The following is a 6300-nucleotide window of genomic DNA, read 5'->3' on the forward strand; positions in this document are numbered from 1 at the left end:
GCCTTGTTTTTCATGAGCTCTGGATAACAGAATCCTGTCATCTACTGAGAGCTGACTATAAGTACGACTCAGTTTCTCCTCAGGGAAAACACATTAATTTGGATTTTGATTTGCATTTGTTTTGGTGCTGGTATTGACACAATTCCAGACCTAGATGTCTCATCTCAGCAGGCAGCTCTGATGAGCTCATCTGCATAAGTTGAAATACTCTTTGAGAGGGAGATTGCGTGGGTCACAGCAACTCATCCCATTGAAATACAGACAGAAACATCACATCATTTTATCTGTATCAGTCCCAGGGTTCTCAGAACACGGGGGATGAAGACAGGTGAGCAGAATGTCAAGTAGAAAGGGGATGAACCATTTGCTGCGACACTTACTCCTCCGATTTTTTAACACTGTAGCACTGAAGGATGTAAAACAGGTTAAACTTCCACTTTTGCCACAATTACGCAAAATTTGCTTTGAAGAAAACCCCTTTCTTAATTAGCACAAAGCTACAATACTGGTGCTTGACAAAAAAAAAAAGTGCTATGTTGTCGGGGGGAACTGAATACAGATTAAGGACTAGCATGCAGTGCTGGATGAATATGACTTGTCTCTCAGAATGATTACAGTCATAGTGAAAGGGAATTACAGACAATGAAACTGATCTGTGTAATACCTCCATTCTTCTACATTTTACATACACAAATGATCTATTCAGATGAAAATGGAATGAGCAGTGTACCATTCAGTTGTGAAAAATTGACATGCTCACCCTGAGTACTTAAGCTTTTAATTCAATAATTCAATAACACAGCCGATTAAGAGCTTGTCTTCCACCTTCACCAATGCTATGGGAGATGGTTCCACTTGGCTGGGAACTGTTGGTGGGGAAACAACAGTGAACACAACACATAAACAATATTGAGAGTGTAGTTTTCACTTTAACCAAGAGACGTCACTGAACACAGCATGAATGCCTGCAGGGCGAAAATATTAAAATGCTGCTTCTGGATTTATTATTATTATTTGTTTTATAACGTTGAAAACAAACTTGCACATCAATCAAACTGTGTGCAGTTAGGTCATTTAAATGTGCCGCCTCTGAATTTGTTGTTAACGAGTTGTTTACTTTTTATAATACACGCTATTAATTAACTGATTCGGTTATTCATTCAACACACGCATTCATTTTTAATGAAAGAATTGTTTGAATCGTTGAAAGTGTGATCGAAACGCTCACTGGTGTGAATCTTTGTCACACTTTGTCTACTTTTTACCCAAAATTGTCACGCCAAGTGACAAAATGCCTTGATATGACATGAGCTAAAAGATGACACTAATGAGTGTTTGCTATCATTTTTGTGGATTAAAAGAATAGTTATTAGTTAATAGCATTTTGGAAAAATTTGATTTTTCCTTTTTGCCAAGATAAAAAGATCAATACCTCTCATGAATATAAATAAATGTGAAGCTATAGCCTGCAGCTGTCTGTCTAAGCAAAAAGATGTGAAACACGGGGACACAGCTAGTTTCCTGTCTAAAATTCAAAAAACAGGCCTTTTAGCAACTTTAAAACACATTTAATGGCAGCATGTAGCTTGTTTGTCAGGAAAACGACAGGCTATGGTTAGCACTGTGTCTAGAACCAAGCTAGCTTATTTCCAGGGTTCTTTTTGCTAAGCTAAACTAACAGGATGTGGGCTTTAGCTTCACATTAACAACTCTCAGCAAGAAAGCAAATAAGTGTACTTCCCAAAATGTAAAACTATTCCTGTAAATATTAAGGACCTTGAAACGTTAAAATATATTATCCATCTGTTTCCCAGTTTTAGACCACATTGTGTAACGACAGACTATTTTTCATAAGGGTGACTTGACTTGCTTGGACTCGGGGATGTGGAAAGATAGCATATTCACTCTCCTCATTGCGGCATCTTATCATTGTCCTCACAAAAGCACCTATGTTCTTCAGACAGAAATCCAAGCTGTTGTACTGATGAAACTAAGAGTACACTGGTCAAACGGAGATGATTGTGAAAACCTCCTGAAAACACGCTGAGACAAAGCCAAACAGTTAACCAAATTGATTAATGTGTTGTTAAATTTCTACCAAGCACAGTGACATGGAAATAAATGTAAATGCCAACTTTGACTATTCAGTAATGACTTACTTAATTTGGATTCAAAGTAGCACTGTAATAATATGCATGTGTTGAAGCAACTGCACTTTCACAATTTATTTTTCCTTTGTGACTGGGGACAGACTTGACAGGGCAGTCTGGGAGGCTTTTGCAAAAATACTGTCCTTTATACATTGTTCTGCCCCAGTTCTTTGAGGAGTATGACACTGCTGACTGCATTTAGTTTTCATTCAGACCCACAGGAATTAACACCCCTTTTATTGACCCTGTCTGACAGAAAATTCCAGACTACACAACCATTTCATTTTGAGTGCCTGTGTAAAACGTGTTACTCATGGCGTTCTCCTCTGGGAGGAGTTCAAATGCATGCCAATCTGTCAATCATGATTAATGTTTAACGCCAAGAAAGGATATAGCATGAGGGAACGATCCGGCAGGACTTCACACAGGTTTCGCTATGTGTTACTGGGTCATGACACACTTTCTTTACTTTGAATTGGGCAAAAATAGTCCTCCACACGCCTTTTTAGTGACAAAGTGGGCCAATATCTGCATAAAGTGGAAAAGCTAATGCGCTCTGTCATATCCTCCAAAGTCCTGAGTCTAAAGAGCTTCACCCTTTAAGTGCTTTGTCTGCCATCACAAATAAGATGGAAAATTTAAAAGGTAAAAGAAAGAGGGAGGAAGGAGGCACTAGACAGAGCGAGATGTTGTATGGAATCATGCCCAGCCTTTTAAAATCGATAGACAGTTTATTGAATCAATGCACAGTTTGGTGTAGAGCAAAACCTGTCTATCTGATTAAAGTGGTAGACACTGAACAGGATGGCCCGATTAAGTGTCATGCAGGCATGACTGCTTCTCAGACACAGCAGGCTTCCATTCTGTTCAGCTGTTTGGCGCTGTGAAGGTAAGAGTGAAAGTAAGGATGTCGCAAAGCCTCTGTATGCAGTGCATTTGTGTAGCTTTTATAACTGTTATGTTAAAGAGGAGAGCTCTCATTAACATGTAGTCTGATTTAGTTAGCTCTACAGTTGGAGAGCTAGCTCTACTTGGAGGTGGTTTCAGTGTGAGTGAGCTTTTTTGCATTCATTTACATACTAAATACATATGTATTTTTGATCCTTACATGCTATGTGAAGCCAGTGATTTCTAACCATTTTCAAGTCATTTTCCAATTCATGCTGCAGAGATCTGAAACAGCTCAGCGATAGGTGATCTACAGTGTCACAGTGCACAGTTGTTTACTTTGTGAGAGTTACTCATCATTGTGTTGCTGTACTTGTGGATGTACAAAACCTCTCCTTTGTGCACTCAAAAACACTCCTTGATTTGAAAATCAGCTCTCAAAAAAACAAAAAAAACCAACAAAAAAAAAAACCATTGCATGTGTGAAAAATACTATCGGAAAATCAAACAAAAAAAAAAGCAAACCCAGATGCTGTGGAGAAGATAATGTCAAGTTTTTTTTTCTTGCATTTAAAAGTTTGATGTGTTTCAGAAGTTCCACTGACATTAAAGCCCTTATACACCCATAGTCCACCTACACAGGTGTTATCACTTATTTTGGCTGATTATGCTCGCCTGAGGACTGCGTGGGTGTGTACAGACCAGTGCTCAAGTGACATCCCCCTCACTCTCCTGCTCATTTACACCTTTATGATTATTAGTACATAGAGTTTTGGTAACTCACATAATTCTCAGCAAAACTCAGCCAAAAGCAGTCTGATCAGCCGGAAGAACCGAGAACACCTTTTAGCTCTGGATGTCAGAACATCACAGAAAGCACTACACGTCTATATATAAAACAAGGATAACAGTGAGTAAAGTTCATTTGCATGCATCACCTCTCTCAGGCACGTCTCATCTGATGTGAAATACAGGCAGAAGGAAGATGCGTCTGCACTGGTATTATTCAATTTTCAACCCTAAATTAGCACTAGAACTTAAATGCTTCCCGCATCGCCTTTTCTTCTGCTGTCTTAAGCATTACCCTAAAATGCTTTTCTGCTGTTGTGCAATATTTTCAGTAGTTTGGCTATTTTGATTTCCTTATTGTTCATTGGTTTAAACATGCTAAATATGGATTTTTTTTTTTTCATTCTGCTGATGTGCTACAGTCGATGCACTGTAATGCTCAGAAGTTTACAGTAGATTGATAGCCCGGGATGAGTAACTCACAGTCTTATCATTACACTGCACTGCTCAGTCAATAAAACATTAAACATGTCACTGTGTGACTAAAATGAAGTTTTCTGGGTCATCTATTGGTTACAAATCAGCAAAGTAATCTAACAGCAACAGACTTTTAAGGTTCACTGGCTGCAGTAAGGGGAGGGACTGAAAGATCCCAAGTAGAGCTCCGGAGAAAGTCTCTCACACACCAGTCGCTCTTTATACACAGATAATCTGGCTATTAGCCATATTCTGGTTAGGGTACATAGGTTAAGCTGTTTTCATGCAACTTTGATACCCTCCTCAAATGAGAGGCACTGTCATCATAAATAAAGCATTTAAGAGAAAATCCTTATCCACCTATCGTGGTGTCTCACCCGCAGATATATCAGTCCGCTGGCATAAAAGTATGAAAAGCAGCTGCCAGCTACCCCCTCCCTCTTTGAATGAGCAAAAGTAGGTTAACCATAATGCTGTGCAAGTCGGGTAAATATCACAGCAATCCAAGCCTCTTAACCTCATAATGAGAGCGTTTGTCTATATGCTGTATTCTAGGCCAGTTATAGCAGCTCCATACACTGAGTAACTCAGTCAAGAATGAGATTCTTCATGCAAATACATGTAGCCACTGACAGCTCGTACATCATTTTATCAGCACAGACAAACACACAAGGTAAGCATCCGTGCTACCACAGTGGAGCACAGCACTGTGGTTCTTGTGATAATGTGGAACCTATTGAGTCATTACACACACTATGTACTTGAATTTATGCACAAGTATTGATGAGTGTTGCCAGTCTTTTCAGTTTCACCAGCAGCTGCTTGATATTGGAGCCTCGCAAAACACACTCATCGACTACAATGACATTTTTGAGGCCCGCAGACTTGACACAGATGTCTCACGGTGCCGTTGTTCCACAAGCACAGATTATTTATAGTCTATAATATTTTTAAAAGTGATGCCAAATCTAATAATTTTGGCAGCTGCAGAAATGCATGTAAATAGTGTGACCTTACGCCAGGATAAAAATATGATTTGTTTAAAGAAGTGCATGACAAGGTGCCATGGCGCTTGAGTGGATTAGTACAACCCCCTGGGAAATCATCCATTTTCAGCTCTTGCATGGGTTTGAATCTAATTGCATGCAACGCTATTATATCTCTCTTCTCAATTCACGTTCATCTCTTCTCCGTTCATCGTCACTGTAATTACTAAAAAACAGACTAAAATGAGCCGGCACGCTGTTGGAAGTATCTATTAATGGACAATAATCAACAATTTCGGCTTATTTCTGTGCTTTTCTCACAATTTCAAATCATACCTAGACTGTTGAGCACATGCAGATAGTGCTAAGATATTGAATAGAAAGATGCATTGCGTTGGGCTTCAGCAATTCCTGCCTCTTCGCTGCTCTTCTTTCTCTGCACCACATCTCAGACAGAGCATTAGTCAGAGCTGAGAACAAAAAGGAACTGTCAATTTGAAAAGATTCAATGACCTCTGTGTACATCCCACAAAGATAATAATAGTCCATAATTAAAGTCAGGAACCTCAATGCTTGCATATTGCTACAGGTATGCTGATTAGAGGTTAAAAAGGTCTCAACGTTGACCTGAATCTTAAATTTGTGTCAGAAGGAGCACTGTGTGAAAGCAAGGAAAGACAATCAAAGAACAAGGCATTGGACAACATGTCAAATGCTTAGTCATCAGTCATTTGGAACATCTTTTTAACAGCATCCACACTCTGCCGGGCAGAGGCCTACTTTGTCTTTTCAGGCAGTAACTGGAAGTAAATTTGGATAAGTAAATGTTTGGATCAGTGGGAGCACTCGGATCAAAATTGTTTGTTTTGGAGTCGAAACACTGTTTGCGATATTGACCCCCGAGCTGCGACTACAGTGAGATCCAGCTTTGACAGTTGTGCTTCTTGCCCATCTGGCCGCTCTCCTCCCAGAATTTGTCACAGTAAAATGAAACCTTCATCAATTAAGTT

This window comes from Seriola aureovittata, chromosome 11, assembly GCF_021018895.1.
Source record: "Seriola aureovittata isolate HTS-2021-v1 ecotype China chromosome 11, ASM2101889v1, whole genome shotgun sequence".
Taxonomy (NCBI): Eukaryota; Metazoa; Chordata; class Actinopteri; order Carangiformes; family Carangidae; genus Seriola; species Seriola aureovittata.